The sequence below is a fragment of the Podarcis melisellensis genome, assembly GCF_964234715.1.
Source record: "Podarcis melisellensis genome assembly, chromosome: 2".
Classification (NCBI taxonomy): Eukaryota; Metazoa; Chordata; class Lepidosauria; order Squamata; family Lacertidae; genus Podarcis; species Podarcis melisellensis.
This window is the reverse complement of record NC_138529.1, coordinates 124,123,806-124,136,344: the sequence shown is the minus strand read 5'-3', so window position 1 is coordinate 124,136,344 and position 12,539 is coordinate 124,123,806. Positions and strand designations below refer to the sequence as shown.

The 12,539-nt window shown below is 48.3% G+C and overlaps 1 pseudogene across 1 annotated transcript; it reads right to left on the bottom strand.

Moving 5' to 3' along the window:
- Positions 1-523: 523 nt before the first annotated feature.
- On the bottom strand, positions 524-11,971 carry LOC309364151 (H-2 class II histocompatibility antigen, E-S beta chain-like; annotated as a pseudogene). Its single transcript, XR_014173450.1, has 7 exons — positions 11,715-11,971; positions 9,421-9,690; positions 5,928-6,209; positions 5,710-5,820; positions 4,676-4,699; positions 853-3,219; positions 524-803 (listed from the first exon to the last, which is right to left on the bottom strand). The product of XR_014173450.1 is annotated as an H-2 class II histocompatibility antigen, E-S beta chain-like (transcript).
- Between the last annotated feature and the right edge of the window lie 568 nt (positions 11,972-12,539).

The window sequence follows — 12,539 nt, the reverse complement described above, 5'->3', positions numbered from 1 at the left end:
GCTTCCCTCTGTTCCCGACCAAGTGCGGTCACCCGACTTGGAACTGCAGTACATAAGAGGTCCACACTCAATGGCCCGGCACCCTGGTACCATCAATTCCTTTGGGGTCTTCAATCACTCACATTCATTCACTCTTCACTTCACAGCTAATTCCCACACCCTTTCCTAAGCTCACCCAGGTTCTTCCCCCTTATGGAGGGTTCCCTATAACCTTAAAAACCCCTTCTTCCAACTTACCCTGCTGGCGCACCTTGATTCTAGTTATTTTCGATTTCTCCACACGGCCCGTTGCCACGGCAGGCAAGGTGCAGTGCAGTGGAGCACGGTCCCCCTCCTTGGAGACAGTGTCCAATGGCGCTTGGGGAAAAGCTGGTGGTCCAGCGACATTCCACCCCACCCAGTGGGCAAGGGCCTGGGGTCCCTGAGGCCCCTCTAGCCTGCTATCCGAGTCACGGCACCAGAATGTTGCGTGGTAACCTGGGAACCTTGTTCTGGGTGAACTCAAAGATCACAAACGCATCAGTTGGAGAAATAGAAAGTAAGTTTATTGCTGACAGCAATAGGCCCAGTGGAGTCTCCTCTCAAAGACTGGACCCCGATCAACAGTTCCATGGGTATATCTACCTTTTTTCCGGCTAGCTTTAGGCATTACATATTCATGTACTAGAGCAAAATTAAGCCAATAAACTTAGACATCAGCCTTCCTTATGTCCTTATAAAGATCGCTTCTTTATTTCTGCAATAGCTCATTACGTTAGACATTTTCTCATATACTGTGTTATCAGCAAGCAAGCAAAAATCCCCTTTTGGCAAGCAAGCAAAAATCCCCTTTTGGCAAGCAAGCAAAAAAACCCCTTGTTATCAGACATCCTATGTGGAAAGCATCAAACTTGGATATTCTGTTTCAGAGGACACCTGGTGACTATTACCATCTTGTGACTATGATGGATGTCTTTCCTGCAAACTGCAAATTCAGCTAAATGCATGTTTTTGCTAGCACAGCAATAATAAGGCACAGTGAAAGACACAGTATTTGGTTTATTATAATTAGGCACTATAATCTAAGGCACAATGATACACTTATATACTTCCTTTAGGCAGCCTTGCCACAGTGCAACTCAGGGGAGATCATCCCAAGGCTGTGAAATCATGATTTTGACAAAATAGATGGGTCTTTACAGAGCAATTAACAAATCACCCACTATGAGGAGATAAAGGCATCAGGGCAGGGGAAGGAGGGGGCTGTCGCTTGAAATTGGACTCATACCACCTGTTGAGGGGCAAGCTGGAGGAAGAATGGGGGGTGTGTGCTTTTAATATACTTTAATATATTGTTATACTTCCTGGCTGCTAATTATGAGCCCTGAACCTCACAAAGGAAGGCGATAAGCCACGAAGGAAGTGGGGCCAGATGCAAATGGGTGGACCCCCACCCTGAGTTCTGAGTTAGGGGGCAGAGACAACAGGGTTTTGAGCTTTTGGGATTTCAGTTTGCTGTGGCGGAAAAGGTTTCAGTCTGTAAGTGGCAAGCTAGAGGGAGAGGATCAGACCCATGGCTGGGGCCTTGCTAGAATCCAAGGCAGCTGTGGTCAGGGGAGAAGGAAGAACCTATTGGGATGTGAATGCTGTGAGCCCCTCCACTGTAGGCTCAGGCTGTAGAGATGTGTAAAGAAACCATATGTCCTAAAGACACCAGTCTCTGCCGGACCTCAGTTCCAAAGAAAGCATGAACTCTGGACCCCTGCAAACTTGCCCCACTCAGAGATTGGGGTGGAGTGTATCAATACAGTTGGCTAATTCCTATTTGGATCAGGAGGAAGAGGATGGGTCTCATTGGCTACAAGGAGGGAGGGAGACTTGGACTCTTGTCCAGAAGGAAGGTCCTTTTTGAAACTGAGGTTGAGGGTATGTTCTATCACATATGGTGGACTTGTAAAAGGGTAAAAGAGTACTGGGAAATAATTTATAATGAATTTAAAAAAATGTTTAAAGGTGCTTTTCAAAAAAAAACCAAAACCAGAGCCCTTTTCGTTGGGGATAATTCAGACGGAATTTCCCAGGTGTCAAAAAAGGTTATTTATGTCTGCCACTACTGCGGCCCGTGTTTTGTCAGCCCAAAAATGGAAAATGAGTGAGGTCCCAACCAAAGATGAATGGTAACTTAAGCTGATGGAATATGCTCAGCTTTCAGATTTAACATATAGAATAAGAGAACAAGCAGAACATACATTTAGAGAATGTCAGGGAACTGCCATCAGAACAGGGGCGGGAAACAGAAGGGCAGTTGTGTTACAGGGAGCCTCCGAAAATCTTGCGAAGCAGTTCCTCTTCCGGTGATGAGGAAAACCCCACCTCCAGGGGGGAAGAGGTGAAAGGACCAGAGGATGCTGGTGGGAGCCTCAGCACCGCTCCTGGCAAAGCTGGCCAGGAGGGAAGCACGCCCCCTCCGTCACCCACCCTGCGCAGAAGTCTAAAGCGCAAAGAGGGAAGGAAAAGGCTGGGTGTAACGAGACTTTTATGCTGGGGGAGGCCCAGGAAACAGGCACTCCCGGATTCTGCTAGCGACTGAGGCAGACTTGAACTTTGGGGTTCTGCACTGTAAATAGTTTTTGCACCTAATAAAACCTGTAAAAGACAGGTCGGAGTCCTGCCGGGTTACCCGTGAGCAACCACCTTTGCCATCTGACAGAGAAGGTTGGAAAATGTTTATTGAATATATGGGTGGGAAATCCCACTTGCAGGGATTTATGGTATGTAAAATGAACCATGGAAAGAGAAGGGAAATCATTTATATTTTAAAATTGTTTACAGGAATATTCTAAAATGTAAAAAAGAAAATTTTATTGAAAAATATACCCCCCAAAAAGTGAGTCAAATTTTATGAGGCTCCCCATCAGGGCTTTAAGAACTAACATTCAGTCCTGACAGTCTGACTGGATCCATCGTTGCTTTAAGGCTCAGCTCAGGCTTCTCTGGGGAGATTCAGAGCACAGCGTCTCCAACATAGATGTGCAAATAAAGCTACGTCAGGCTAGAATAACTGCCAATCTGCCAAATGAAAGAGCAATGGAAACCCCAAGCGACACCCAGAAAAAGAAGTAATAAAAAGCAACCAACGAAAAGCTCCCATCCTCTGAGCATGGACAGAGGGCAACTTGCAGGAAAGAATTCTCCACATCCCGGGATCCTGAGGGAGCAGCTAAGTCTAATCGGTGAGTCCTGCAGGCAGAGAGAAAAGAGAGACAAGCCCATCACTGTGGGGAGCGAAGGGGGGGATGAATCCCTGGCAAGATTTGGGGGACCACTCAGCAGGGATTCTGCAGTTCCCATTGTGCCCTCCAAGCATTGGCCATGCTGGCTGGGGGTGGTGGGAGTTGGAGTCCGCAGGGCCTGGAGGTTATGGGTCTGGCAGGGGAGGCTCTGAGGATGGAGTCTTGGCTGGCTTAGGCAATAGGAAAGAGGAGGTTCTGAAGAGGGATGGGGAATCCCAGGACTCTGGCCCAGGAGGTGGCCCCCAGGACTCTCTCTCTTTGGCCCCTAAGACTCCTCTTGTCCCTGCTTTGTACCCTCCTCAAGTGTTTCCACCTCCATGGGATACTCCTTGAACTCTGAGGATGATGAAGAAGAAGAGTTTGGATTTGATATCCTGCTTTATCACTAGTCTCAAAGCGGCTAACAATCTCCTTCCCTTCCTCGCCCACAACAAACCCTCTGTGAGGTGAGTGGGGCTGAGAGACTTCAGAGAAGTGTGACTGGCCCAAGGTCACCCCGCAGCTGCAGGTGGAGGAGTGGGGAAGCGAACCCAGTTCCCCAGATTACGAGTCCACCACTCTTAACCACTACACCACTGAAGAACGGAGAGGGGTAGAAAGTAGTCTAGTAGCAAAATTGATAGAATATGCTGAATTGGATAGATTAACAGGGAAAATTAGATATACCAAAGATCAAAAATTTATAAAGGACTGGGAGAAATTTGTGTGTTATCTGGAAAGCAACTATGGTGTAAAAATAACGCTAGTAGGATTCAAAGAGGCTTTGTAAATAAATAATAAATATTGCCTAGTAGAGATTGTAAGGAAGGGAAGAATAATTGGCAATATGGGAAAAAGGAAGAAATGCGTATCAAAAGGATAACAATGAATGATTGTCAGTAACGTTGAAGGAAGTCCAAAAAGGATATGATTACTGTTATAATGGTTGTGTTTTTGGTGTTTTTGCTTTTTATTTTCTTTTTTGTACTGTGTATGTTTTTTTTTTCTTTCTTCTTTTTGTTTTCTTTTTTCTTGGAAACTTCAATAAATATTTAAACAAAAACAAAAAAGAAAGTAGTCTATTCTGGAAAGGGGATATTTGCATGCGTTGCTCCACCCACTTTGGGGTTTAAAAGGTTCCCCACCCTTGGGCTACGTGTCTTGGAATGTGGGCAGGGGAACCAAGCCCTGGTCTCCTCATTGGCCCCTAAAAGTGAGCTTTGCCTGACAGTGTCCCAGGTGGGGAATTCTCCTGCAGACCCACTTCCAGGAGATGAAATTAGAGTGTGTGCATATGGGGGGGGGGTTAAACCAGAACCATCCCCCATCCCCAGCTGTATGAAAAGCAAGCAAGGGGGACACCCTAAGCAGCCGGGAGAAGGGGTGGGGGAAGGAGGAGGGGGAGGGAGAGAGATGAAAGTTACCTGCAGGCTGGGGAACAGCTCTCCCTGGGAGGGAAAAAAGATAACAGCAATACTTGGTCAGCATCAAATATCAACTGGAATAGATCCCCTGAGAACCCCAGAGCTCCCAAGATCAAGATAATGCAATCAAGGCGCAACTAAGAACTGTTTCCCAACTCCCTCTGCAAAACAGAATATAAGGGGTTAAAGATTATTCGTTAAATGGAAATGAATATTTCTTTCCCAACACAGAAAGGATGTTTTGCAATCTACTCTTCTCCCCAGTGTCCCACACAAACCGCTCATTCCATAGGTTGCATCCTATAGGGGGCTCAGCCTTGCCCAGTTATTAATTAATGCATGCAAAGTAATTCATGCAAATGAGGAAGAGGTCCAAGTGAGGTGATGGAATCCTGGCTGTGGGTGTCTCAAAGGCCTTTTGCTCTGTGTGGCAAGAGAGCCTTGCTCTTACTGCTTTCAGCAGTTTTGATCTGGAGAAGAGAAGGAGTTTGGATTTCATATCCCACTTTATCACTACCTGAAGAAGTCTCAAAGTGGCTAACAATCTCCCTTCCCTTCCTCCCCCACAACAAACACTCTGTGAGGTGAGTGAGGCTGAGAGACTTCAAAGAAGTGTGACTGGCCCAAGGTCACCCAGCAGCTGCATGTGGAGGAGCAGGGAATCGAACGTGGTTCACCAGATTACGAGTCCACTGCTCTTAACCACTACACCACACTGGCACTTTAGGGAAGACAGGAGGACCTTAGAAGAACAGCCCTGAAAGTACAAAGGCTTCTAAATCCAGAAGAACAGCTGTGTTTCTCCACATTGTAAAAAAGATAGAAAGAGTCTCAGATAAGAGACAGAGGTCCTGCAGGTGATTCTGGCCTGAGACCAGTTTGGACTAAATTCTGAGACACCAAGAGGGACCTCCTAGGAGTGGAGAAGGCACAGAACCCTCTCCAGACCCTCTGCCTAAGAAGAGGAGGGGAGCCTGGAGCCCAGTCCAGCCCCACACCCAACCCTCCCTCTCCCCCTGGCACCCCACCCTCACCTTTCTTGTTCTTCAGGTAAAGGGCGAGTCCAGTGGCCCCAAAGACCAGCCCCAGCACAATCCCCACAATCCCCGTCCACATCTTGCTCCTGGCAGAGTCCGACTGTGGCTCTGAAGAAAGAAAAAGTTGTGAGTGGGAGAGCAACCCATCTAGCCCCCCAGGCATGCCCCTCACTTCCTTGGGCAGTAGGTGGGTCAGGGCTGGGAAGGCGTCCTACCCCATTTCACCGTGACGGGGCCTTCGAAGCTGGCGTGCTCCACCTGGCAGGTGTAGACGTCTCCACGTTCTGGCTTTGTCTCCAGCATCACCTCAATATGGAAGGTCCAGTCCCCGTTCCGGATGAGGTCCGTGGTCCACACTTTGGGCTCCTCCTTCCCGTTCCTGAACCACTTGATCTCGATCCCCGCAGGGAAGAAGCGGTTCACGGTGCAAATCAGCAGAGTGTTGTGTGGTGAAGATTCAACGTTGTCTGTCGGGGTGATCTTCACCTTGGGCTGGACTGTGGGAGGGAGGCAAGGGAGATGTGGGAGGAAGGTCAGAGATTTAGGCAGGGAGGGACCTGGAGGCTTCCAGGGAGGGAGGAGAGGGGAATGGGGGATCCTCTCGCACCATCCCAGTGGAAGGTCCAGGGCCATAGTTAAGGGGGGGGGCGCTAGCCAGGGTCTCAGCCCCGGGTGAAGCTTCTAGGGTAATTTCGAGAATATATTGACTCTTCCTGGAATGGGAAGTTAAGGAGGAGGAGGAGGTTAAGGCAACAATGTTTAGATGGGCAGCTTTGGAGAACAAATATTAAATTTACGGCGTGTTATAACATCAAAGAAAATATGTTAAAGATGCAGGACAGATGGTACCTCACCCCCTCAAGACTCTCAAAGATGTATAAAAATTTAGTGAATACTTGTTGGAGGTGTGATGGGAGTAATGGCGACATGTATCATATGTGGGAGACATGTAGGAAGATCAAAGTGTTCTGGGGCTTAAAATACCATCAAATATACGAAATGTTTAAGCAAGATAAAAAGATGGGATTGATAATCAGCCCTCTTAGCTCGAAACAGAATTAATAAATAATAAAATCAGGGTAATTTCAAGAATATATCAACTCCTCCTGGAATGGGAAGTTAAGGAGGAGGAGGTTAAGGAAACAATGATTAGATGGGCACAGGACATTGGACGTCCAATAACGATGACCAAATGGGAAGAGCTTTGGAGAACAAATATTAAATTTACGGCGTGTTATAACATCAAAGAAAATATGTTAAAGATGCAGCACAGATGGTACCTCACCCCCTCAAGTCTATCGAAGATGTATAAAAATTTAGCAAATACTTGTTGGAGGTGTGGTGGGAGTAATGTATCATATGTGGTGGACATGTAGGAAGATCAAAGTGTTCTGGGGCTTAATTTACGAGGAGTTGAAAAAAATGTTTGGAATAACTTTTTTTAAAAGACTAGAGGCATTTCTGTTAAGCATTGTTGGCTTAACAAAAATGCCTCTGCTCAGAAATGCCAGAAGGCCTTTAGGGAGGTATTCTTATATACAATGGCCGCAACTCGGACTTTGGTGGCAAAGGGGTGGAAGGAACAAGAAGCCCCGACAATAACGGACTGGCATGACAAGCTACAAGAATTTGCTGAAATGGCGCAGTTAACAAATACCCTGAGAGGCAATTCAAAACAAAAATTTATGGAAAAGTGGAATAGATATAAAACATATGTTCAAAAATGCAGTAAAGGTTCGCTATCTATGCTAGCATTTGATTGAGGTTGGAGTGAGACTGAGTTGAGAAATAAGACTAAGAGCACATATCGATATAGGAATGTATTAGATAATATGTATACAATAATAAGAGTACATTCATTTGTAAAAAAGGAATATACAATGGGATAGACAGGAAGTCTAGTGTGTTGGTATGTATATGATTTTGGGGGGGGGTTGTTTTTTCTCTTTGGTCTTTCTTTTGTTTCATTTTCTTTCTAGGTATATAAAATTTGTATATAATTTTTGTATACACGTTGGGAATTGTATTATAGTAAGTCCTGTAATGTAATATGACAACGTTTACCGATGTAATATAAGAATGTTAACAAATAAATAAAATGCAAATTCCAAAAAAAAAATCATAATATTTCTTAGAATTCCTCAAATGATCTACTACTCTCTGGAAATCTTAAGGTTGAATGAAAGCCAGATAAACAGACAATGTTATTATTTGGAGAGACTCTCTCTTCTCCAGCATCTTTCTTTTTATGCACTTTGTGAACAAATATGTTGGGGTGTGTGTGTGTGTGTCTTTGCCCGGGTGACAGGAAGCCTAGTTTGCCCCCCCCTGGGACAGTCAGTCGATGCTACGCTCCCAGCCCCCAACTTCCCACTCCCACCAGTGGGATCTCTGACCCCCCCCATCTCCCCAAAGTCAGCCCAGTTTCCCCAGGGGTCAGGCTGGTCATTCCTCAAACAGGGAACTGCTCCTCCCTGGGGGTCCTGGGATGCCCCTCCCCTTCCTAGGACACTTTCCATCCTTCTGTCTCATTTCCTAGTCCTGGGAATCTCAGGATTTTGTCCTTCCTTTTTTCCTAGCAAACAGGATGATCTTCAGAATTCACTGCACAGTATCTTTTTGATTTAGGGATGATCCCTGGAGAACGGGGGGGGGGGGGAGAGCTGGAGGGGAGCCTGTTAGCTGAAAATAGTAATGAGTGGGTGGAAAGGAAATGGACCATGTTTATAATAATAATTATTTAATCCTGAATGTATGTGATTTTGCAATTGTGGGGTTAATTTCTAAACCCCTCCCCCCCCCCGATTTAAACACCCAGATTCCCTGGAAAACCTGGACATATGGCAGCCCTACCTGAATCCATGTCAGGTGTGCAAGAAACGACATGCTAATGTGTCACAATTATTAATTGAGTTATGTCCAAATAACATATTGTACTTTTAAAATGTTCAGGGTTTCTGCTTGAAATGTGCTCTCTTCTCCCCCTGAAAGGCTGCCTATTCCCCCTTGCAGCCCCCCACTCTCATGCAGTTCAGTGTTAGACTGTGTCCTGGGTTCAAATCCCCCCTGGGCCTTGAGCCTCACTAGGTGTCCCTGGCCAGCCCCTCCTCTCAGCCTGGCCTCCCTCACAGGGTCGTTGTGGGGGTGGAATGAGGAGATGGAGAACCAGAGGCAGCACAGGCAGTAAATGAAGTTTTTAATGTTCTATTGTGCTTTTAATTCTGTTGGGAGCCACCCAGAGTGGCTGAGGAAACCCAGCTAGATGGATGGGGTATTATTATTATTATTATTATTATTATTAATAATAATAATAATAAATCATTACTTCTATTATTGTTGTTATTGTTATTTATTATTATAATTATTATTGTAAATACTGCAATTTTGTGTTGCAAGCTGCCCTGAGACCTACAGATATAGGGCGGGATGCGAATTTAATTAATAATAAACAAACAAACAAACAAACAAACAGAGAGACACCCTCCAGATTGCAACACATAAAATGGTTTGTGATGCTTCCAGGGACACTGAAACTCTTGTCAGGAGTGGGCCGTCAGGAAAGGCCCCTCTTCCTCTCTGAAAAGCAGGAGGGCGGGGGGGGGCAGGGAAGGGAGAACGTCCCGTGTCCACCCCACACCCCCCCCATTTTGGGTTCTTCCTTGGGCCCCATTTCCCATGACGCCCCCCCCTCCCCGAGTCTGGACTCACCGCGCCGGGCCTGGGAGAAGGGCTCGATGCCCCCGTAGTTGTGCCGGCAGAAGACATCCACGTTGGCCATCAGGCGCCGCAGGAGGTCCTTGTCCTGGTTCCAGCTCTTGACATCGGACTCCATTATTTCAGCCACAGCCACGAACTTCCCTCGGTCGCTGTCGAAGTAGAAGAGCTCCTGCCGGTCGAAGAACTGCCTATATAGGAGGCGGATCCGCTGCGTCCCGTTGGAGAAGTGGCACTCGCCCTTCTGCTGGAACAGGAAATGCTCTGCGGGGGGGGGGAGAAAATTGGGGGGAAATAGAGACTTCCGGTTCCCGGTTGCCTTAAGGGCGCAGCTCCCACGACAGCGGAGAGTTGCAGCTGCCGGGCAGGAGAGAGGCGGTCCGTCTGTCTCCCATTCTCTCTCTCCTGTCACGTGATCCCATGGCAAGGGGGGGGTGCTGAGCAGTGAGACCCCCCCCCCTTCGCCTCCTCCCAAAGGAAAGGGAGAAATCAGGAAGAAGGCCGTTGTGGAGAGGGAGCCACAACCTCCAACTTGACCCTGGACCCCATGGGCGTAGCCAGGATTTATTGGGGAGGGGGACAGAAGCAAGCTATCTGCTTTATTTGGTTAATTTATTTAAGGGGGCAGCTGCTCCCTGCCCCCCCATGGCTACGCCCATGCTTATCTCTAGTTTCTTTAAAACAAAAACGTAAACCTCCCCCCTCCTTTTATTGCCCTCCGGCTGAAAGAAGAAATGTTAGGGTGGGAGAGAGACCAGGAAAGGGGCGAGATGCCGAGGAGGGGGGGAGACGCTGAAGGGGGCTTCACTGCAACCCCCCCCCCACGAGATTCCCTCTAGCGGGTAGACCCGGTTTCACTTTCGCTTTCCCTGCCAGAGCGCAGGAAGCGACGCCAGTCTACGCAGGAGCCCATTTTGGCACCCAGAGGACCCCAAGGCGGGGGGGGGGCTGGGAGAGGGGACCTGCCGCGAGGGGGGGAGTTCAGGGTCCCCGGAGCAGGGAGCCATTTGCCCCACTTTCGCTGCTGCTCCATGGACGTAGCCAAGGGGAACAGGGAGGGGCAACTGCCCCCCATCAATAAAAATACATAGCAAACTGAGGTTCTGCCCCTCCCTAACAAAAATCCTGACTACGCACTTGCGTTTCTTATTATTGAGAAAGAGCAGATGAAAGGTATATTTATGCCTTATGTGGAGTCCTTTATAGAGTTAATAATTGGTTATGGACTAATAATGATGAGGATGATTTTGAGAAGCAGGTGAAGAAGATCTCAGGGCCAGATTCAACTGCCCCCCCCCCGCAAAAAAGTCCCCTAGGGCTGCCTGCCATCAGCTGTCCTGCAGGAAGACTATTTAATGTGTGAATATTGTGGTTCTATTAAAATTAAATTGAATGTTATTTGTAAGCTGCTGGGGTAGGATTTTTATCCTGAAAGCTGGGATATAATTAAATGCTTTCTCCTTCCCAGTCCAAGAAGCCTGAGCTGCTCTTTTTCAGTGGGGGGGGGGTGTTTCACCTTCCCTCCTGCCCCTTTGCCTCCCGTGTCCTGGAAGAAGCAAAGATCCCCCGTGGGGAAGCAAGGATTCTTCAGGATCAACTTCCCTGAACTAGTTACAGATAGGTAGCCGTGTTGGTCTGCCATAGTCAAAACAAAAAAATTCCTTCCAGTAGCACCTTAAAGACCTGAAGATACCTGAAGAAGTGTGCATGCACACGAAAGCTCATACCAAGAACTAACTTAGTTGGTCTTTAAGGTGCTACTAGAAGGAATTTTTTTGTTTTCCCTGAACTAAACCATGTTGTTCGGACGCCTGATTATCATCTTCCAAAGCAGCTACTCTAGTCCTAACTTAAAAGTGGAAAGCGTAATGCTGGTGGTCAACAAAAGAGGTTAAAAGACTCTCTCAAAGCAAATCTAACAAAATGTAGAATAAACACTGACAACTGGGAAACACTGGCCTGCGAGCGCTCCAGTTGGAGAACAGCCTTTACCAAAGGCGTCATGGGCTTTGAAGACACTCAAACTCAAGACACAAGGCAGAAACGTGAGAAGAGGAAGACACGCTTGGCAAACCCTCACCGGGATCAACTCCACCCCCCCCCCAACCTCTGTCCCCCCTGTGGAAGGACGTGGGGATCCAGAATTGGCCTCCACAGTCACTTACGGACTGACTGCTAAGATCATGGAAGACCATCTACGAGGGGTCGCCAAAGGAGCCCCACCGATGGGGGTCCCGCTAAGTGGAGTTTCCTCTTCCTTCTCCCCCCATTGCAGACTCTTGGCTCACCTGGAGGCGCCTCCACGCCCAGCCCCTCCGAAGCGGAGACCACCAGCATCCCCAGCAGGAGCCCCCCCAAGGCCAAAGGCGCGGCGCCGCAGCCCCCCATCCTTCTCTCTCCTTCGCCCCCCAAGACTCCCCAATGGGACTTTCTCCGCTCAGCCCCGGGGGAAACTCCTGTCCAAGCCCCGCCCACTCCGCCGCCCCGCCCCGCGAGCGTCCAATCCGCCTCCGAGCCCAGGCAGCGTCATCGGTCGCCAGGCAGGGAACTTCTGGAAAGAGCATTGTCAGGGCTCTCTCGGCTCTCGCTCGACCTGCAAGTTCCTCTTCGCCTTCTCAGCTGCTTCTGATGTCTCCATTGTTGCTGCGTCGCGTGTGAATCAAGATCTTCCCCAGAAAACCTTTGCGGGGATACAAAGCTTAACAAGAATCTGTCAGTTCCATCCAAAAGTTTATTCTGGCAGCAAAAAGGGAAATTTCAGACTCAGGCTTCAAAACAGCGAGATGCGCTTTTCTTCTGCTGCGTTTTAAGCCGCTAAACTTCGTTCCTTCTTGTATCCGGAAAGAGGAAGGAAGTTTCAAGGGGGGAATAGCTGTCTGCTGAGGGAGGGGGCTCCCCCTCTTCGCCCCCCAGCCTGCATCCCGAGGAGACCTGGCAGCCCCCCAATAAGGAAACCCCTCCCCCCAATAAAAGCCCCCTCCAGCCCCCAGCCCCCCTGTGCAAGAAACATCCCTGGCGCTGGTGTCTGAGGAGCCCCATGAAGAAACACACGGGGGGGGGGAGACAGAGAGGAGCCCCCGCAGCCCCTTCCCTGGAGGAGACCCCTCCCCTCT